General features: G+C 48.3%; 9 non-coding genes across 9 annotated transcripts; all 9 read left to right on the plus strand.

Moving 5' to 3' along the window:
* Positions 1 to 6564: 6564 nt before the first annotated feature.
* Positions 6565 to 6647, plus strand: trnal-aag (transfer RNA leucine (anticodon AAG)). Its single transcript has one exon. It is a non-coding gene; the product is annotated as a tRNA-Leu (tRNA).
* Positions 6648 to 8241: 1594 nt separating this feature from the next.
* trnal-aag (transfer RNA leucine (anticodon AAG)) lies at positions 8242 to 8323 on the plus strand. The gene has a single exon. It is a non-coding gene; the product is annotated as a tRNA-Leu (tRNA).
* A 1943-nt stretch (positions 8324 to 10266) lies between these two features.
* Positions 10267 to 10348, plus strand: trnal-aag (transfer RNA leucine (anticodon AAG)). The gene has a single exon. It is a non-coding gene; the product is annotated as a tRNA-Leu (tRNA).
* A 1943-nt stretch (positions 10349 to 12291) lies between these two features.
* trnal-aag (transfer RNA leucine (anticodon AAG)) lies at positions 12292 to 12374 on the plus strand. The gene has a single exon. It is a non-coding gene; the product is annotated as a tRNA-Leu (tRNA).
* A 1594-nt stretch (positions 12375 to 13968) lies between these two features.
* trnal-aag (transfer RNA leucine (anticodon AAG)) lies at positions 13969 to 14050 on the plus strand. The gene has a single exon. It is a non-coding gene; the product is annotated as a tRNA-Leu (tRNA).
* A 1943-nt stretch (positions 14051 to 15993) lies between these two features.
* On the plus strand, positions 15994 to 16076 carry trnal-aag (transfer RNA leucine (anticodon AAG)). The gene has a single exon. It is a non-coding gene; the product is annotated as a tRNA-Leu (tRNA).
* A 1594-nt stretch (positions 16077 to 17670) lies between these two features.
* trnal-aag (transfer RNA leucine (anticodon AAG)) lies at positions 17671 to 17752 on the plus strand. The gene has a single exon. It is a non-coding gene; the product is annotated as a tRNA-Leu (tRNA).
* A 1943-nt stretch (positions 17753 to 19695) lies between these two features.
* Positions 19696 to 19778, plus strand: trnal-aag (transfer RNA leucine (anticodon AAG)). The gene has a single exon. It is a non-coding gene; the product is annotated as a tRNA-Leu (tRNA).
* A 1594-nt stretch (positions 19779 to 21372) lies between these two features.
* On the plus strand, positions 21373 to 21454 carry trnal-aag (transfer RNA leucine (anticodon AAG)). The gene has a single exon. It is a non-coding gene; the product is annotated as a tRNA-Leu (tRNA).
* Positions 21455 to 22345: the final 891 nt, after the last annotated feature.

The following is a 22345-nucleotide window of genomic DNA, read 5'->3' on the forward strand; positions in this document are numbered from 1 at the left end:
CCTCTCCAATCTTCTTTCTATCTCCATCTTTCTTGATATCTCTGCCTCTCCAACTCTTTCTCTGCAGCACTCTCTGTCTTTCTCGATCTCCAACTCTCTATTTCAGTATCTCTCTCTCTCTCTCTCTCTCTCTCTCTCTCTCTCTCTGCCAGCCACTCTCTCCCTCTCTCTTTGTCCATCTGCCTGTCTCTTTCTATTTTGAATCTCAGTTTCTCTGCCTTCTGCTCTCCGCTCCTCTCACTGGTTCTGGCTCCCTCTCTCTTATTCCCAATCTCGCTCCCTCTCACTCTGTTCTGCCTCTTTGTCCTTCTCACTTTCCGTATCTCTGCTTTCTGCTCCTCAGTCCCTCTCACTGGGCCAGATGTTGACCCGGTGCCACAGTGTGAACCCAGTGACAATAAACCAGAATCCTGCGTCACATCTCTCCCGAGGTTGATTTCCATCAATGTTACAGTAGGGCGAGATGTGAAACGGGAGGCTGATTCACCATCACCCGGTTTGTTGTATAACGCCAAGTCAAACAGTTTCTTTCCCTTTACGTCTCTGCCTCGCTCCTGTGGGTAGGTGGAGTCGAGGTGCAGATCAGCCACGATCCAACATTGGTGGGCCAGGCTCGAAGGGCTGAATGGCCTCCTATGTCACCCAAATCGCTGTGTGTCTTTTCTCTGTTCAGGGACACCCAGCTCAGGTTTTGTTTCCCACTACACTGATGGGGGTTGGGGGGAGGGGGAAACATCTTCCTGCAGTGAGGAACATACCCGGAGCCGGGACGGTACTGTGCGGGAAGGTTGGGAATGTCCGTCATCTCTTGCTCCACGTCTGCACCCCCCCCCGATCTCTACTGCCCCCCCATCTCACACTCTCACCCTCCTGTATTCCAGGCTTCTCAATCTCTCTCCAATTAGGTTCCAGACACTCATTATACAGCCACCGACTGAGTGAGCGGCAGCAGCCATTTTGTGCTTGGTGCAGGGGGGAGGCGGCCATTTTGTGCTCGGTGCAGGGGGGAGGCAGCCATTTTGTGCTTGGTGCGGGGGGGAGGCAGCCATTTTGTGCTTGGTGCAGGGGGGAGGCAGCCATTTTGTGCTCGGTGCAGGGGGGAGGCAGCCATTTTGTGCTTGGTGCAGGGGGGAAGCCATTTTGTGCTCGGTGCAGGGGGGAAGCCATTTTGTGCTTGGTGCGGGGGGGTCAGCCATTTTGTGCTCGGCGTGGGGGGAGTGTTTTACATTGTTTGTTTGTTTGGACGTGAATTAAAGCAAATTAAAGAGAGTTGTGATTTGGAGCCTCATCAGGTAAGTGAGTGATTCACACACGGGGCAAAATAAAGTTTCACCAGCGGTGGGGAGGGAGATTGACAGGGCGGGCGGGGCGATTAAACAGGGATGGAGATATGGGGGTCTTATACAGCGGGGGCTGTGGAGTTTCACCAGCGGTGGGGAGGGAGATTGACAGGGCGGGCGGGGGGATTATACGTGGATGGAGATATATGGGGGTCTTATACAGGGGGGGGCTGTGGAGTTTCACCAGCGGTGGGGAGGGAGATTGACAGGGCGGGGGGGATTATACGTGGATGGAGATATATGGGGGTCTTATACAGGGGGGGCTGTGGAGTTTCACCAGCGGTGGGGAGGGAGATTGACAGGGCGGGCGGGGGGGATTATACATTGATGGAGATATGGGGGTCTTATACAGGGGGGGCTGTGGAGTTTCACCAAGGGGGAGGAGGGAAGGAGTTCCACAGAGGGAGAGAGGTACAGGGGGCGGAGTGTACGGGGAGATGGGGTGAATTATACAGGGGGAGTTATTGTACAGGAGTGGCACACGGGTGGATAATACAGCAGGGGGGGCGCAGGATAGGCGAGGGGAATTCTACAAGTGGGGGGAATTCACAGGGGGATTAAACGGGGGAAAATTATAGGTGGAGAGTTTCACGGTGGGGTAACTTCACGAGGGTGTAGTATGCAGGGGTATTATGGGGGATTTTAATGGGTTGTATTATAGGGGGGATGTCACGGAGCTATAGTCACAGCGGAATTAGACGGGGGAGAAGAGTGTATCACAGGGGTATTAGACACGGGAGAGAAGAGAGTATCACAGGGGTATTGGGGGTGGGGGAAAGAGAGTATCACAGGGGTATTAGACACGGGAGAGAAGAGAGTATCACAGGGGTATTAGACACGGGAGAGAAGAGAGTATCACAGGGGTATTGGGGGTGGGGGAAAGAGAGTATCACAGGGGTATTAGACACGGGAGAGAAGAGAGTATCACAGGGGTATTGGGGGTGGGGGAAGAGAGTATCACAGGGGTATTGGGGGTGGGGGAAAGAGAGTATCACAGGGGTATTGGGGGTGGGGGAAAGAGAGTATCACAGGGGTATTAGACACGGGAGAGAAGAGAGTATCACAGGGGTATTGGGGGTGGGGGAAAGAGAGTATCACAGGGGTATTAGACACGGGAGAGAAGAGAGTATCACAGGGGTATTGGGGGGGGGGGAAGAGAGTATCACAGGGGTATTAGACACGGGCGAGAAGAGAGTATCACAGTGGTATTGGGGGGGGGGGGGGAAGAGAGTATCACAGGGGTATTAGACACGGGAGAGAAGAGAGTATCACAGGGGTATTGGGGGGGGGGGAAGAGAGTATCACAGGGGTATTAGACACGGGAGAGAAGAGAGTATCACAGTGGTATTGGGGGGGGGGGGGGAAGAGAGTATCACAGGGGGTATTGGGGGGGGGGAAAGAGAGTATCACAGTGGTATTGGGGGGGGGGGGGAAGAGAGTATCACAGGGGTATTGGGGGGGGGGAAAGAGAGTATCACAGGGGTATTAGACACGGGAGAGAAGAGAGTATCACAGGGGTATTGGGGGGGGGGGGGAAGAGAGTATCACAGGGGTATTGGGGGGGGGGGGGAAAGAGAGTATCACAGGGGTATTGGGGGGGGGGGGGGGAAAGAGAGTATCACAGGGGTATTGGGGGGGGGGGGGAAGAGAGTATCACAGGGGTATTAGACACGGGAGAGAAGCGAGTATCAGTGGTATTGGGGGGGGGGGAAAGAGTATCACAGGGGTATGGGGGGGGGGGGGGGGGGGAAGAGAGTATCACAGGTATTAGACGAGCTGGGGGGAAGAGAGTATCACAGTGGTATTGGGGGGGGGAAGAGAGTATCACAGGGGTATTGGTGGGGGGGAAGAGAGTATCACAGGGGTATTAGACGAGCTGGGGGGAAGAGAGTATCACAGTGGTATTAGACACGGGAGAGAAGAGAGTATCACGGGTATTTGGGGGGGGAAAGAGAGTATCACAGGGGTATTGGGGGGGGGGGAAAGAGAGTATCACAGGGGTATTGGGGGGGGGAAAGAGAGTATCACGGGGGTATTAGACGAGCTGGGGGGAAGAGTATCACAGGGGTATTAGACACGGGAGAGAAGAGAGTATCACAGTGGTATTGGGGGGGGGGGGGGAAAGAGAGTATCACAGGGGTATTGGGGGGGGGGGGGGGGGGGAAGAGAGTATCACAGGGGTATTAGACGAGCTGGGGGGAAGAGTATCACGGGTATTAGACAAGGGAGAGAAGAGAGTATCACAGTGGTATTGGGGGGGGGGGGAAAGATAGTATCACGGGTATTGGGGGGGGAAGAGAGTATCACAGGTATTAGATGAACTGGGGGGAAGAGTATCACGGGTATTAGACAAGGGAGAGAAGAGAGTATCACAGGGGTATTGGGGGGGGGGAAGAGAGTATCACGGGTATTAGACGAGCTGGGGGGAAGAGAGTATCACAGGGGTATGGGGGGGGGGAAAGAGAGTATCACGGGTATGAGACGAGCTGGGGGGAAGAGAGTATCACAGGGGTGTTGGGGGGGGAAGAGAGTATCACAGGGGTGTTGGGGGGGGAAGAGAGTATCACAGGGGTATTGGGGGGGGGGAAGAGAGTATCACAGGGGTATTGGGGGGGGAAGAGAGTATCACAGGGGTATGGGGGGGGGAAAGAGAGTATCACGGGTATGAGACGAGCTGGGGGGAAGAGAGTATCACAGGGGTATTGGGGGGGGGAAGAGAGTATCACAGGGGTATGGGGGGGGGGGAAAGAGAGTATCACGGGTATGAGACGAGCTGGGGGGAAGAGAGTATCACAGGGGTATTGGGGGGGGGAAGAGAGTATCACAGGGGTATTGGGGGGGGGAAGAGAGTATCACAGGGGTATTGGGGGGGGGAAGAGAGTATCACAGGGGTATTGGGGGGGGAAGAGAGTATCACAGGGGTATTGGGGGGGGGAAGAGAGTATCACAGGGTTATTGGGGGGGGAAGAGAGTATCACAGGGGTATTGGGGGGGGAAGAGAGTATCACAGGGGTATTGGGGGGGGAAGAGAGTATCACAGGGGTATTGGGGGGGGAAGAGAGTATCACAGGGGTATTGGGGGGGGGGGAAGAGAGTATCACAGGGGTATTGGGGGGGGGAAAGAGAGTATCACAGGGGTATTAGACACGGGAGAGAAGAGAGTATCACAGGGGTATTGGGGGGGGAAGAGAGTATCACAGGGGTATTGGGGGGGAAGGGTATCGGGTATTAGACGGGGGGAGGAAGCGAATATCACGGGTATTAGACAAGCTGGGGGGAGAGTAGCGCGGGGGGGGGGGAAGAGAGTATCACAGGGGTATTGGGGGGGAGGCAGGCATATGCCGGTTTTGGGTCACCTTTTCCTTCAGTTGCTATTGACAGGCTGATCCGAATCGCAGAATTTCCTCTGCTCCATAATTGGCCCGAACCCCGCACCGAACACTTCAAACACCTTCACCAAACCAACTGGATTCAGACCGTTCACTCACTCGTCCCCACACCTGCTGCCTCTCACTTATTCAGATGTACACCACGTTTACTCTTTCTTCCATTTCTTGCAATCTATCGACCGCGCCCCCCATTGCTGTCACTCTCGCACCCACCATCTCTCCGTCGTTTCCCCGTTCGCCCTTCCAATCTTGCCGGTTGAACAGCACCTCCCATTTGTTCCTGTGCTGCAATCCAATTAATTTAACACCAGTATCTTTTTGTCAATCGAACCTATCCAGACAGCGAAAGTTACATGAAGACATGGTTAAGAGAAGATCCATTCTGCAAAAGAAAAGGGTGGGGAGGGGATCTGGACTCTGACTTCAGGATGAGAGTCAGATGTGTTTTTCATACCATTAGTCTGGGGAAGTTGTGATTAGGAGGGCAAATTTTTCCTATTGTTCTCTTCTCTTAAATTATGATAAATTTCAGGCTCAGTGCGTCAGGTTTTGTTATCACAATTTATGCTTTACTTACAGCAACTTCCTTCTTGCAAAAAACACAAGAACCTGCAACACAACTTTCAAAACACTTTATTCGCACCAACATAAGCTGCAAATGCTGCAAACTTGGAGCAGCCTTGGCCTTACCCTTTCTCTCAACGCATTCCTGCAGCGCCGTGTCGCCAGCACCAGATGGTGCTCTTGGCCTTTACACAACAGGCAATACCTTCACACAAAACGGAAGCCCGTTACACAACACGGAGAACCTTTACACAACAGCAAACACATTACTCAATAGCGGACATCTTTACAAAGCAGACAAAATCTCTAAACAACAGGGAAAATCTAGAATCAGCAGCGATCATCTTTACACAGGAGGGAACAATTTTATATAACAGGGAACATCTTTACACTACAGGGAATTTCTTTGCACAGCAGAACGTACCTTCATGCAAGTCTCTCGCTTCATCTCAGTCTCCGTTTCCCTGGCTGTCTACCTCCCTCTCTGTTTCTCTCGCAGTCTCGGTTTTCTCTCAGTCTCTGTCACTGCCTCGTGTTAATCGCTCTGTCTGTCTCTCTCTCTCTTTGGTTTCTTCAGTGTCTTTCTCTGTCCCTCCATTTGTGTGGCCAGAAACACCCTTTCCGGATTCCTGTGTGTCATTTTGTGTGTGTCCCATTGTCGGTGTCGTAATACAGAGTGTCCTTGTGACATCGTGCAGCCATGTCAGCCTGCAAACACGGGTGCTGCGGGGTCCGGGTCTCTGAGCGGTTTCAGGGCCATGCTATAGTTTTCAACACAGGCTGGATGCTGAAATTTGTCTCGCTGACACACAGCGCTGTGGGGCATCGGAACCTAAGCACCAGCCGGGATTGTTTGCTAACCGACAGCAGAGTGTAGCAGCGGAAGCGTGCTGGTCCCATAACCCAGAGGTCGATTGATCGTAAGCCTTCTTCTGCTAGTTGCATTCTTATATACACCAACAATAAAATGCTCTATTGCTACCCCAATCAAACGCACTTAATTTTATCACACTTTACTTACACCAACTTCCTGCTTGCAACACACAAGAGGGATAAATTTTGAATGAAATTTACAATGGGTGTGTTGCAGCAAACTTTTATTTATTAGTGTTGCCTTGTGAACACGTAGCTGCTTCTGATATAGTGGGTTGCATCAGAAGTGAGTTTGCCGTCCACGAATTTAATTTCCTTTTGTTTCCCCTGCTATTTACAAGACCAGGCCACATTTCAATCACCAGTCACTAGTTTCAGATTCCTTAGCGCACTGACGTGGTAGCGTGGCCGAGCGGTCTAAGGCGCTGGATTAAGGCTCCAGTCTCTTCGGGGGGCGTGGGTTCGAATCCCACCGCTGCCAGATATTGCGACATTTATAAATTTCGTCGCTTCACCACCAGCAGTAAACCAGGCAGGCATGCCGGTTTTGGGTCACCTTTTCCTTCAGTTGCTATCCAGACAGCGAAAGTTACATTAAGACATGGTTAAGAGAAGATCCATTCTGCAAAAGAAAAGGGTGGGGAGGGGATCTGGACTCTGACTTCAGGATGAGAGTCAGATGTGTTTTTCATACCATTAGTCTGGGGAAGTTGTGATTAGGAGGGCAAATTTTTCCTATTGTTCTCTTCTCTTAAATTATGATAAATTTCAGGCTCAGTGCGTCAGGTTTTGTTATCACAATTTATGCTTTACTTACAGCAACTTCCTTCTTGCAAAAAACACAAGAACCTGCAACACAACTTTCAAAACACTTTATTCGCACCAACATAAGCTGCAAATGCTGCAAACTTGGAGCAGCCTTGGCCTTACCCTTTCTCTCAACGCATTCCTGCAGCGCCGTGTCGCCAGCACCAGATGGTGCTCTTGGCCTTTACACAACAGGCAATACCTTCACACAAAACGGAAGCCCGTTACACAACACGGAGAACCTTTACACAACAGCAAACACATTACTCAATAGCGGACATCTTTACAAAGCAGACAAAATCTCTAAACAACAGGGAAAATCTATAATCAGCAGCGATCATCTTTACACAGGAGGGAACAATTTTATATAACAGGGAACATCTTTACACTACAGGGAATTTCTTTGCACAGCAGAACGTACCTTCATGCAAGTCTCTCGCTTCATCTCAGTCTCCGTTTCCCTGGCTGTCTACCTCCCTCTCTGTTTCTCTCGCAGTCTCGGTTTTCCCTCAGTCTCTGTCACTGCCTCGTGTTAATCGCTCTGTCTGTCTCTCTCTCTCTTTGGTTTCTTCAGTGTCTTTCTCTGTCCCTCCATTTGTGTGGCCAGAAACACCCTTTCCGGATTCCTGTGTGTCATTTTGTGTGTGTCCCATTGTCGGTGTCGTAATACAGAGTGTCCTTGTGACATCGTGCAGCCATGTCAGCCTGCAAACACGGGTGCTGCGGGGTCCGGGTCTCTGAGCGGTTTCAGGGCCATGCTATAGTTTTCAACACAGGCTGGATGCTGAAATTTGTCTCGCTGACACACAGCGCTGTGGGGCATCGGAACCTAAGCACCAGCCGGGATTGTTTGCTAACCGACAGCAGAGTGTAGCAGCGGAAGCGTGCTGGTCCCATAACCCAGAGGTCGATTGATCGTAAGCCTTCTTCTGCTAGTTGCATTCTTATATACACCAACAATAAAATGCTCTATTGCTACCCCAATCAAACGCACTTAATTTTATCACACTTTACTTACACCAACTTCCTGCTTGCAACACACAAGAGGGATAAATTTTGAATGAAATTTACAATGGGTGTGTTGCAGCAAACTTTTATTTATTAGTGTTGCCTTGTGAACACGTAGCTGCTTCTGATATAGTGGGTTGCATCAGAAGTGAGTTTGCCGTCCACGAATTTAATTTCCTTTTGTTTCCCCTGCTATTTACAAGACCAGGCCACATTTCAATCACCAGTCACTAGTTTCAGATTCCTTAGCGCACTGACGTGGTAGCGTGGCCGAGCGGTCTAAGGCGCTGGATTAAGGCTCCAGTCTCTTCGGGGGCGTGGGTTCGAATCCCACCGCTGCCAGATATTGCGACATTTATAAATTTCGTCGCTTCACCACCAGCAGTAAACCAGGCAGGCATGCCGGTTTTGGGTCACCTTTTCCTTCAGTTGCTATTGACAGGCTGATCCGAATCGCAGAATTTCCTCTGCTCCATAATTGGCGCGAACCCCGCACCGAACACTTCAAACACCGTCACCAAACCAACTGAATTCAGACCGTTCACTCACTCGTCCCCACACCTGCTGCCTCTCACTTATTCAGATGTACACCACGTTTACTCTTTCTTCCATTTCTTGCAATCTATCGACCGCGCCCCCCATTGCTGTCACTCTCGCACCCACCATCTCTCCGTCGTTTCCCCGTTCGCCCTTCCAATCTTGCCGGTTGAACAGCACCTCCCATTTGTTCCTGTGCTGCAATCCAATTAATTTAACACCAGTATCTTTTTGTCAATCGAACCTATCCAGACAGCGAAAGTTACATGAAGACATGGTTAAGAGAAGATCCATTCTGCAAAAGAAAAGGGTGGGGAGGGGATCTGGACTCTGACTTCAGGATGAGAGTCAGATGTGTTTTTCATACCATTAGTCTGGGGAAGTTGTGATTAGGAGGGCAAATTTTTCCTATTGTTCTCTTCTCTTAAATTATGATAAATTTCAGGCTCAGTGCGTCAGGTTTTGTTATCACAATTTATGCTTTACTTACAGCAACTTCCTTCTTGCAAAAAACACAAGAACCTGCAACACAACTTTCAAAACACTTTATTCGCACCAACATAAGCTGCAAATGCTGCAAACTTGGAGCAGCCTTGGCCTTACCCTTTCTCTCAACGCATTCCTGCAGCGCCGTGTCGCCAGCACCAGATGGTGCTCTTGGCCTTTACACAACAGGCAATACCTTCACACAAAACGGAAGCCCGTTACACAACACGGAGAACCTTTACACAACAGCAAACACATTACTCAATAGCGGACATCTTTACAAAGCAGACAAAATCTCTAAACAACAGGGAAAATCTATAATCAGCAGCGATCATCTTTACACAGGAGGGAACAATTTTATATAACAGGGAACATCTTTACACTACAGGGAATTTCTTTGCACAGCAGAACGTACCTTCATGCAAGTCTCTCGCTTCATCTCAGTCTCCGTTTCCCTGGCTGTCTACCTCCCTCTCTGTTTCTCTCGCAGTCTCGGTTTTCCCTCAGTCTCTGTCACTGCCTCGTGTTAATCGCTCTGTCTGTCTCTCTCTCTCTTTGGTTTCTTCAGTGTCTTTCTCTGTCCCTCCATTTGTGTGGCCAGAAACACCCTTTCCGGATTCCTGTGTGTCATTTTGTGTGTGTCCCATTGTCGGTGTCGTAATACAGAGTGTCCTTGTGACATCGTGCAGCCATGTCAGCCTGCAAACACGGGTGCTGCGGGGTCCGGGTCTCTGAGCGGTTTCAGGGCCATGCTATAGTTTTCAACACAGGCTGGATGCTGAAATTTGTCTCGCTGACACACAGCGCTGTGGGGCATCGGAACCTAAGCACCAGCCGGGATTGTTTGCTAACCGACAGCAGAGTGTAGCAGCGGAAGCGTGCTGGTCCCATAACCCAGAGGTCGATTGATCGTAAGCCTTCTTCTGCTAGTTGCATTCTTATATACACCAACAATAAAATGCTCTATTGCTACCCCAATCAAACGCACTTAATTTTATCACACTTTACTTACACCAACTTCCTGCTTGCAACACACAAGAGGGATAAATTTTGAATGAAATTTACAATGGGTGTGTTGCAGCAAACTTTTATTTATTAGTGTTGCCTTGTGAACACGTAGCTGCTTCTGATATAGTGGGTTGCATCAGAAGTGAGTTTGCCGTCCACGAATTTAATTTCCTTTTGTTTCCCCTGCTATTTACAAGACCAGGCCACATTTCAATCACCAGTCACTAGTTTCAGATTCCTTAGCGCACTGACGTGGTAGCGTGGCCGAGCGGTCTAAGGCGCTGGATTAAGGCTCCAGTCTCTTCGGGGGCGTGGGTTCGAATCCCACCGCTGCCAGATATTGCGACATTTATAAATTTCGTCGCTTCACCACCAGCAGTAAACCAGGCAGGCATGCCGGTTTTGGGTCACCTTTTCCTTCAGTTGCTATTGACAGGCTGATCCGAATCGCAGAATTTCCTCTGCTCCATAATTGGCCCGAACCCCGCACCGAACACTTCAAACACCGTCACCCAACCAACTGGATTCAGACCGTTCACTCACTCGTCCCCACACCTGCTGCCTCTCACTTATTCAGATGTACACCACGTTTACTCTTTCTTCCATTTCTTGCAATCTATCGACCGCGCCCCCCATTGCTGTCACTCTCGCACCCACCATCTCTCCGTCGTTTCCCCGTTCGCCCTTCCAATCTTGCCGGTTGAACAGCACCTCCCATTTGTTCCTGTGCTGCAATCCAATTAATTTAACACCAGTATCTTTTTGTCAATCGAACCTATCCAGACAGCGAAAGTTACATGAAGACATGGTTAAGAGAAGATCCATTCTGCAAAAGAAAAGGGTGGGGAGGGGATCTGGACTCTGACTTCAGGATGAGAGTCAGATGTGTTTTTCATACCATTAGTCTGGGGAAGTTGTGATTAGGAGGGCAAATTTTTCCTATTGTTCTCTTCTCTTAAATTATGATAAATTTCAGGCTCAGTGCGTCAGGTTTTGTTATCACAATTTATGCTTTACTTACAGCAACTTCCTTCTTGCAAAAAACACAAGAACCTGCAACACAACTTTCAAAACACTTTATTCGCACCAACATAAGCTGCAAATGCTGCAAACTTGGAGCAGCCTTGGCCTTACCCTTTCTCTCAACGCATTCCTGCAGCGCCGTGTCGCCAGCACCAGATGGTGCTCTTGGCCTTTACACAACAGGCAATACCTTCACACAAAACGGAAGCCCGTTACACAACACGGAGAACCTTTACACAACAGCAAACACATTACTCAATAGCGGACATCTTTACAAAGCAGACAAAATCTCTAAACAACAGGGAAAATCTATAATCAGCAGCGATCATCTTTACACAGGAGGGAACAATTTTATATAACAGGGAACATCTTTACACTACAGGGAATTTCTTTGCACAGCAGAACGTACCTTCATGCAAGTCTCTCGCTTCATCTCAGTCTCCGTTTCCCTGGCTGTCTACCTCCCTCTCTGTTTCTCTCGCAGTCTCGGTTTTCCCTCAGTCTCTGTCACTGCCTCGTGTTAATCGCTCTGTCTGTCTCTCTCTCTCTTTGGTTTCTTCAGTGTCTTTCTCTGTCCCTCCATTTGTGTGGCCAGAAACACCCTTTCCGGATTCCTGTGTGTCATTTTGTGTGTGTCCCATTGTCGGTGTCGTAATACAGAGTGTCCTTGTGACATCGTGCAGCCATGTCAGCCTGCAAACACGGGTGCTGCGGGGTCCGGGTCTCTGAGCGGTTTCAGGGCCATGCTATAGTTTTCAACACAGGCTGGATGCTGAAATTTGTCTCGCTGACACACAGCGCTGTGGGGCATCGGAACCTAAGCACCAGCCGGGATTGTTTGCTAACCGACAGCAGAGTGTAGCAGTGGAAGCGTGCTGGTCCCATAACCCAGAGGTCGATTGATCGTAAGCCTTCTTCTGCTAGTTGCATTCTTATATACACCAACAATAAAATGCTCTATTGCTACCCCAATCAAACGCACTTAATTTTATCACACTTTACTTACACCAACTTCCTGCTTGCAACACACAAGAGGGATAAATTTTGAATGAAATTTACAATGGGTGTGTTGCAGCAAACTTTTATTTATTAGTGTTGCCTTGTGAACACGTAGCTGCTTCTGATATAGTGGGTTGCATCAGAAGTGAGTTTGCCGTCCACGAATTTAATTTCCTTTTGTTTCCCCTGCTATTTACAAGACCAGGCCACATTTCAATCACCAGTCACTAGTTTCAGATTCCTTAGCGCACTGACGTGGTAGCGTGGCCGAGCGGTCTAAGGCGCTGGATTAAGGCTCCAGTCTCTTCGGGGGGCGTGGGTTCGAATCCCACCGCTGCCAGATATTGCGACATTTATAAATTTCGTCGCTTCACCACCAGCAGTAAACCAGGCAGGCATGCCGGTTTTGGGTCACCTTTTCCTTCAGTTGCTATCCAGACAGCGAAAGTTACATTAAGACATGGTTAAGAGAAGATCCATTCTGCAAAAGAAAAGGGTGGGGAGGGGATCTGGACTCTGACTTCAGGATGAGAGTCAGATGTGTTTTTCATACCATTAGTCTGGGGAAGTTGTGATTAGGAGGGCAAATTTTTCCTATTGTTCTCTTCTCTTAAATTATGATAAATTTCAGGCTCAGTGCGTCAGGTTTTGTTATCACAATTTATGCTTTACTTACAGCAACTTCCTTCTTGCAAAAAACACAAGAACCTGCAACACAACTTTCAAAACACTTTATTCGCACCAACATAAGCTGCAAATGCTGCAAACTTGGAGCAGCCTTGGCCTTACCCTTTCTCTCAACGCATTCCTGCAGCGCCGTGTCGCCAGCACCAGATGGTGCTCTTGGCCTTTACACAACAGGCAATACCTTCACACAAAACGGAAGCCCGTTACACAACACGGAGAACCTTTACACAACAGCAAACACATTACTCAATAGCGGACATCTTTACAAAGCAGACAAAATCTCTAAACAACAGGGAAAATCTATAATCAGCAGCGATCATCTTTACACAGGAGGGAACAATTTTATATAACAGGGAACATCTTTACACTACAGGGAATTTCTTTGCACAGCAGAACGTACCTTCATGCAAGTCTCTCGCTTCATCTCAGTCTCCGTTTCCCTGGCTGTCTACCTCCCTCTCTGTTTCTCTCGCAGTCTCGGTTTTCCCTCAGTCTCTGTCACTGCCTCGTGTTAATCGCTCTGTCTGTCTCTCTCTCTCTTTGGTTTCTTCAGTGTCTTTCTCTGTCCCTCCATTTGTGTGGCCAGAAACACCCTTTCCGGATTCCTGTGTGTCATTTTGTGTGTGTCCCATTGTCGGTGTCGTAATACAGAGTGTCCTTGTGACATCGTGCAGCCATGTCAGCCTGCAAACACGGGTGCTGCGGGGTCCGGGTCTCTGAGCGGTTTCAGGGCCATGCTATAGTTTTCAACACAGGCTGGATGCTGAAATTTGTCTCGCTGACACACAGCGCTGTGGGGCATCGGAACCTAAGCACCAGCCGGGATTGTTTGCTAACCGACAGCAGAGTGTAGCAGCGGAAGCGTGCTGGTCCCATAACCCAGAGGTCGATTGATCGTAAGCCTTCTTCTGCTAGTTGCATTCTTATATACACCAACAATAAAATGCTCTATTGCTACCCCAATCAAACGCACTTAATTTTATCACACTTTACTTACACCAACTTCCTGCTTGCAACACACAAGAGGGATAAATTTTGAATGAAATTTACAATGGGTGTGTTGCAGCAAACTTTTATTTATTAGTGTTGCCTTGTGAACACGTAGCTGCTTCTGATATAGTGGGTTGCATCAGAAGTGAGTTTGCCGTCCACGAATTTAATTTCCTTTTGTTTCCCCTGCTATTTACAAGAGCAGGCCACATTTCAATCACCAGTCACTAGTTTCAGATTCCTTAGCGCACTGACGTGGTAGCGTGGCCGAGCGGTCTAAGGCGCTGGATTAAGGCTCCAGTCTCTTCGGGGGCGTGGGTTCGAATCCCACCGCTGCCAGATACTGCGACATTTATAAATTTCGTCGCTTCACCACCAGCAGTAAACCAGGCAGGCATGCCGGTTTTGGGTCACCTTTTCCTTCAGTTGCTATTGACAGGCTGATCCGAATCGCAGAATTTCCTCTGCTCCATAATTGGCCCGAACCCCGCACCGAACACTTCAAACACCGTCACCCAACCAACTGGATTCAGACCGTTCACTCACTCGTCCCCACACCTGCTGCCTCTCACTTATTCAGATGTACACCACGTTTACTCTTTCTTCCATTTCTTGCAATCTATCGACCGCGCCCCCCATTGCTGTCACTCTCGCACCCACCATCTCTCCGTCGTTTCCCCGTTCGCCCTTCCAATCTTGCCGGTTGAACAGCACCTCCCATTTGTTCCTGTGCTGCAATCCAATTAATTTAACACCAGTATCTTTTTGTCAATCGAACCTATCCAGACAGCGAAAGTTACATGAAGACATGGTTAAGAGAAGATCCATTCTGCAAAAGAAAAGGGTGGGGAGGGGATCTGGACTCTGACTTCAGGATGAGAGTCAGATGTGTTTTTCATACCATTAGTCTGGGGAAGTTGTGATTAGGAGGGCAAATTTTTCCTATTGTTCTCTTCTCTTAAATTATGATAAATTTCAGGCTCAGTGCGTCAGGTTTTGTTATCACAATTTATGCTTTACTTACAGCAACTTCCTTCTTGCAAAAAACACAAGAACCTGCAACACAACTTTCAAAACACTTTATTCGCACCAACATAAGCTGCAAATGCTGCAAACTTGGAGCAGCCTTGGCCTTACCCTTTCTCTCAACGCATTCCTGCAGCGCCGTGTCGCCAGCACCAGATGGTGCTCTTGGCCTTTACACAACAGGCAATACCTTCACACAAAACGGAAGCCCGTTACACAACACGGAGAACCTTTACACAACAGCAAACACATTACTCAATAGCGGACATCTTTACAAAGCAGACAAAATCTCTAAACAACAGGGAAAATCTATAATCAGCAGCGATCATCTTTACACAGGAGGGAACAATTTTATATAACAGGGAACATCTTTACACTACAGGGAATTTCTTTGCACAGCAGAACGTACCTTCATGCAAGTCTCTCGCTTCATCTCAGTCTCCGTTTCCCTGGCTGTCTACCTCCCTCTCTGTTTCTCTCGCAGTCTCGGTTTTCCCTCAGTCTCTGTCACTGCCTCGTGTTAATCGCTCTGTCTGTCTCTCTCTCTCTTTGGTTTCTTCAGTGTCTTTCTCTGTCCCTCCATTTGTGTGGCCAGAAACACCCTTTCCGGATTCCTGTGTGTCATTTTGTGTGTGTCCCATTGTCGGTGTCGTAATACAGAGTGTCCTTGTGACATCGTGCAGCCATGTCAGCCTGCAAACACGGGTGCTGCGGGGTCCGGGTCTCTGAGCGGTTTCAGGGCCATGCTATAGTTTTCAACACAGGCTGGATGCTGAAATTTGTCTCGCTGACACACAGCGCTGTGGGGCATCGGAACCTAAGCACCAGCCGGGATTGTTTGCTAACCGACAGCAGAGTGTAGCAGTGGAAGCGTGCTGGTCCCATAACCCAGAGGTCGATTGATCGTAAGCCTTCTTCTGCTAGTTGCATTCTTATATACACCAACAATAAAATGCTCTATTGCTACCCCAATCAAACGCACTTAATTTTATCACACTTTACTTACACCAACTTCCTGCTTGCAACACACAAGAGGGATAAATTTTGAATGAAATTTACAATGGGTGTGTTGCAGCAAACTTTTATTTATTAGTGTTGCCTTGTGAACACGTAGCTGCTTCTGATATAGTGGGTTGCATCAGAAGTGAGTTTGCCGTCCACGAATTTAATTTCCTTTTGTTTCCCCTGCTATTTACAAGACCAGGCCACATTTCAATCACCAGTCACTAGTTTCAGATTCCTTAGCGCACTGACGTGGTAGCGTGGCCGAGCGGTCTAAGGCGCTGGATTAAGGCTCCAGTCTCTTCGGGGGGCGTGGGTTCGAATCCCACCGCTGCCAGATATTGCGACATTTATAAATTTCGTCGCTTCACCACCAGCAGTAAACCAGGCAGGCATGCCGGTTTTGGGTCACCTTTTCCTTCAGTTGCTATCCAGACAGCGAAAGTTACATTAAGACATGGTTAAGAGAAGATCCATTCTGCAAAAGAAAAGGGTGGGGAGGGGATCTGGACTCTGACTTCAGGATGAGAGTCAGATGTGTTTTTCATACCATTAGTCTGGGGAAGTTGTGATTAGGAGGGCAAATTTTTCCTATTGTTCTCTTCTCTTAAATTATGATAAATTTCAGGCTCAGTGCGTCAGGTTTTGTTATCACAATTTATGCTTTACTTACAGCAACTTCCTTCTTGCAAAAAACACAAGAACCTGCAACACAACTTTCAAAACACTTTATTCGCACCAACATAAGCTGCAAATGCTGCAAACTTGGAGCAGCCTTGGCCTTACCCTTTCTCTCAACGCATTCCTGCAGCGCCGTGTCGCCAGCACCAGATGGTGCTCTTGGCCTTTACACAACAGGCAATACCTTCACACAAAACGGAAGCCCGTTACACAACACGGAGAACCTTTACACAACAGCAAACACATTACTCAATAGCGGACATCTTTACAAAGCAGACAAAATCTCTAAACAACAGGGAAAATCTATAATCAGCAGCGATCATCTTTACACAGGAGGGAACAATTTTATATAACAGGGAACATCTTTACACTACAGGGAATTTCTTTGCACAGCAGAACGTACCTTCATGCAAGTCTCTCGCTTCATCTCAGTCTCCGTTTCCCTGGCTGTCTACCTCCCTCTCTGTTTCTCTCGCAGTCTCGGTTTTCCCTCAGTCTCTGTCACTGCCTCGTGTTAATCGCTCTGTCTGTCTCTCTCTCTCTTTGGTTTCTTCAGTGTCTTTCTCTGTCCCTCCATTTGTGTGGCCAGAAACACCCTTTCCGGATTCCTGTGTGTCATTTTGTGTGTGTCCCATTGTCGGTGTCGTAATACAGAGTGTCCTTGTGACATCGTGCAGCCATGTCAGCCTGCAAACACGGGTGCTGCGGGGTCCGGGTCTCTGAGCGGTTTCAGGGCCATGCTATAGTTTTCAACACAGGCTGGATGCTGAAATTTGTCTCGCTGACACACAGCGCTGTGGGGCATCGGAACCTAAGCACCAGCCGGGATTGTTTGCTAACCGACAGCAGAGTGTAGCAGCGGAAGCGTGCTGGTCCCATAACCCAGAGGTCGATTGATCGTAAGCCTTCTTCTGCTAGTTGCATTCTTATATACACCAACAATAAAATGCTCTATTGCTACCCCAATCAAACGCACTTAATTTTATCACACTTTACTTACACCAACTTCCTGCTTGCAACACACAAGAGGGATAAATTTTGAATGAAATTTACAATGGGTGTGTTGCAGCAAACTTTTATTTATTAGTGTTGCCTTGTGAACACGTAGCTGCTTCTGATATAGTGGGTTGCATCAGAAGTGAGTTTGCCGTCCACGAATTTAATTTCCTTTTGTTTCCCCTGCTATTTACAAGAGCAGGCCACATTTCAATCACCAGTCACTAGTTTCAGATTCCTTAGCGCACTGACGTGGTAGCGTGGCCGAGCGGTCTAAGGCGCTGGATTAAGGCTCCAGTCTCTTCGGGGGCGTGGGTTCGAATCCCACCGCTGCCAGATATTGCGACATTTATAAATTTCGTCGCTTCACCACCAGCAGTAAACCAGGCAGGCATGCCGGTTTTGGGTCACCTTTTCCTTCAGTTGCTATTGACAGGCTGATCCGAATCGCAGAATTTCCTCTGCTCCATAATTGGCCCGAACCCCGCACCGAACACTTCAAACACCGTCACCCAACCAACTGGATTCAGACCGTTCACTCACTCGTCCCCACACCTGCTGCCTCTCACTTATTCAGATGTACACCACGTTTACTCTTTCTTCCATTTCTTGCAATCTATCGACCGCGCCCCCCATTGCTGTCACTCTCGCACCCACCATCTCTCCGTCGTTTCCCCGTTCGCCCTTCCAATCTTGCCGGTTGAACAGCACCTCCCATTTGTTCCTGTGCTGCAATCCAATTAATTTAACACCAGTATCTTTTTGTCAATCGAACCTATCCAGACAGCGAAAGTTACATGAAGACATGGTTAAGAGAAGATCCATTCTGCAAAAGAAAAGGGTGGGGAGGGGATCTGGACTCTGACTTCAGGATGAGAGTCAGATGTGTTTTTCATACCATTAGTCTGGGGAAGTTGTGATTAGGAGGGCAAATTTTTCCTATTGTTCTCTTCTCTTAAATTATGATAAATTTCAGGCTCAGTGCGTCAGGTTTTGTTATCACAATTTATGCTTTACTTACAGCAACTTCCTTCTTGCAAAAAACACAAGAACCTGCAACACAACTTTCAAAACACTTTATTCGCACCAACATAAGCTGCAAATGCTGCAAACTTGGAGCAGCCTTGGCCTTACCCTTTCTCTCAACGCATTCCTGCAGCGCCGTGTCGCCAGCACCAGATGGTGCTCTTGGCCTTTACACAACAGGCAATACCTTCACACAAAACGGAAGCCCGTTACACAACACGGAGAACCTTTACACAACAGCAAACACATTACTCAATAGCGGACATCTTTACAAAGCAGACAAAATCTCTAAACAACAGGGAAAATCTATAATCAGCAGCGATCATCTTTACACAGGAGGGAACAATTTTATATAACAGGGAACATCTTTACACTACAGGGAATTTCTTTGCACAGCAGAACGTACCTTCATGCAAGTCTCTCGCTTCATCTCAGTCTCCGTTTCCCTGGCTGTCTACCTCCCTCTCTGTTTCTCTCGCAGCCTCGGTTTTCCCTCAGTCTCTGTCACTGCCTCGTGTTAATCGCTCTGTCTGTCTCTCTCTCTCTTTGGTTTCTTCAGTGTCTTTCTCTGTCCCTCCATTTGTGTGGCCAGAAACACCCTTTCCGGATTCCTGTGTGTCATTTTGTGTGTGTCCCATTGTCGGTGTCGTAATACAGAGTGTCCTTGTGACATCGTGCAGCCATGTCAGCCTGCAAACACGGGTGCTGCGGGGTCCGGGTCTCTGAGCGGTTTCAGGGCCATGCTATAGTTTTCAACACAGGCTGGATGCTGAAATTTGTCTCGCTGACACACAGCGCTGTGGGGCATCGGAACCTAAGCACCAGCCGGGATTGTTTGCTAACCGACAGCAGAGTGTAGCAGCGGAAGCGTGCTGGTCCCATAACCCAGAGGTCGATTGATCGTAAGCCTTCTTCTGCTAGTTGCATTCTTATATACACCAACAATAAAATGCTCTATTGCTACCCCAATCAAACGCACTTAATTTTATCACACTTTACTTACACCAACTTCCTGCTTGCAACACACAAGAGGGATAAATTTTGAATGAAATTTACAATGGGTGTGTTGCAGCAAACTTTTATTTATTAGTGTTGCCTTGTGAACACGTAGCTGCTTCTGATATAGTGGGTTGCATCAGAAGTGAGTTTGCCGTCCACGAATTTAATTTCCTTTTGTTTCCCCTGCTATTTACAAGACCAGGCCACATTTCAATCACCAGTCACTAGTTTCAGATTCCTTAGCGCACTGACGTGGTAGCGTGGCCGAGCGGTCTAAGGCGCTGGATTAAGGCTCCAGTCTCTTCGGGGGGCGTGGGTTCGAATCCCACCGCTGCCAGATATTGCGACATTTATAAATTTCGTCGCTTCACCACCAGCAGTAAACCAGGCAGGCATGCCGGTTTTGGGTCACCTTTTCCTTCAGTTGCTATCCAGACAGCGAAAGTTACATTAAGACATGGTTAAGAGAAGATCCATTCTGCAAAAGAAAAGGGTGGGGAGGGGATCTGGACTCTGACTTCAGGATGAGAGTCAGATGTGTTTTTCATACCATTAGTCTGGGGAAGTTGTGATTAGGAGGGCAAATTTTTCCTATTGTTCTCTTCTCTTAAATTATGATAAATTTCAGGCTCAGTGCGTCAGGTTTTGTTATCACAATTTATGCTTTACTTACAGCAACTTCCTTCTTGCAAAAAACACAAGAACCTGCAACACAACTTTCAAAACACTTTATTCGCACCAACATAAGCTGCAAATGCTGCAAACTTGGAGCAGCCTTGGCCTTACCCTTTCTCTCAACGCATTCCTGCAGCGCCGTGTCGCCAGCACCAGATGGTGCTCTTGGCCTTTACACAACAGGCAATACCTTCACACAAAACGGAAGCCCGTTACACAACACGGAGAACCTTTACACAACAGCAAACACATTACTCAATAGCGGACATCTTTACAAAGCAGACAAAATCTCTAAACAACAGGGAAAATCTATAATCAGCAGCGATCATCTTTACACAGGAGGGAACAATTTTATATAACAGGGAACATCTTTACACTACAGGGAATTTCTTTGCACAGCAGAACGTACCTTCATGCAAGTCTCTCGCTTCATCTCAGTCTCCGTTTCCCTGGCTGTCTACCTCCCTCTCTGTTTCTCTCGCAGTCTCGGTTTTCCCTCAGTCTCTGTCACTGCCTCGTGTTAATCGCTCTGTCTGTCTCTCTCTCTCTTTGGTTTCTTCAGTGTCTTTCTCTGTCCCTCCATTTGTGTGGCCAGAAACACCCTTTCCGGATTCCTGTGTGTCATTTTGTGTGTGTCCCATTGTCGGTGTCGTAATACAGAGTGTCCTTGTGACATCGTGCAGCCATGTCAGCCTGCAAACACGGGTGCTGCGGGGTCCGGGTCTCTGAGCGGTTTCAGGGCCATGCTATAGTTTTCAACACAGGCTGGATGCTGAAATTTGTCTCGCTGACACACAGCGCTGTGGGGCATCGGAACCTAAGCACCAGCCGGGATTGTTTGCTAACCGACAGCAGAGTGTAGCAGCGGAAGCGTGCTGGTCCCATAACCCAGAGGTCGATTGATCGTAAGCCTTCTTCTGCTAGTTGCATTCTTATATACACCAACAATAAAATGCTCTATTGCTACCCCAATCAAACGCACTTAATTTTATCACACTTTACTTACACCAACTTCCTGCTTGCAACACACAAGAGGGATAAATTTTGAATGAAATTTACAATGGGTGTGTTGCAGCAAACTTTTATTTATTAGTGTTGCCTTGTGAACACGTAGCTGCTTCTGATATAGTGGGTTGCATCAGAAGTGAGTTTGCCGTCCACGAATTTAATTTCCTTTTGTTTCCCCTGCTATTTACAAGAGCAGGCCACATTTCAATCACCAGTCACTAGTTTCAGATTCCTTAGCGCACTGACGTGGTAGCGTGGCCGAGCGGTCTAAGGCGCTGGATTAAGGCTCCAGTCTCTTCGGGGGCGTGGGTTCGAATCCCACCGCTGCCAGATATTGCGACATTTATAAATTTCGTCGCTTCACCACCAGCAGTAAACCAGGCAGGCATGCCGGTTTTGGGTCACCTTTTCCTTCAGTTGCTATTGACAGGCTGATCCGAATCGCAGAATTTCCTCTGCTCCATAATTGGCCCGAACCCCGCACCGAACACTTCAAACACCGTCACCCAACCAACTGGATTCAGACCGTTCACTCACTCGTCCCCACACCTGCTGCCTCTCACTTATTCAGATGTACACCACGTTTACTCTTTCTTCCATTTCTTGCAATCTATCGACCGCGCCCCCCATTGCTGTCACTCTCGCACCCACCATCTCTCCGTCGTTTCCCCGTTCGCCCTTCCAATCTTGCCGGTTGAACAGCACCTCCCATTTGTTCCTGTGCTGCAATCCAATTAATTTAACACCAGTATCTTTTTGTCAATCGAACCTATCCAGACAGCGAAAGTTACATGAAGACATGGTTAAGAGAAGATCCATTCTGCAAAAGAAAAGGGTGGGGAGGGGATCTGGACTCTGACTTCAGGATGAGAGTCAGATGTGTTTTTCATACCATTAGTCTGGGGAAGTTGTGATTAGGAGGGCAAATTTTTCCTATTGTTCTCTTCTCTTAAATTATGATAAATTTCAGGCTCAGTGCGTCAGGTTTTGTTATCACAATTTATGCTTTACTTACAGCAACTTCCTTCTTGCAAAAAACACAAGAACCTGCAACACAACTTTCAAAACACTTTATTCGCACCAACATAAGCTGCAAATGCTGCAAACTTGGAGCAGCCTTGGCCTTACCCTTTCTCTCAACGCATTCCTGCAGCGCCGTGTCGCCAGCACCAGATGGTGCTCTTGGCCTTTACACAACAGGCAATACCTTCACACAAAACG

This window comes from Somniosus microcephalus, unplaced genomic scaffold (genome assembly GCF_052327205.1).
Source record: "Somniosus microcephalus isolate GS21.2 unplaced genomic scaffold, FLI_Smic_1.0 scaffold59, whole genome shotgun sequence".
NCBI classification, from domain to species: Eukaryota; Metazoa; Chordata; class Chondrichthyes; order Squaliformes; family Somniosidae; genus Somniosus; species Somniosus microcephalus.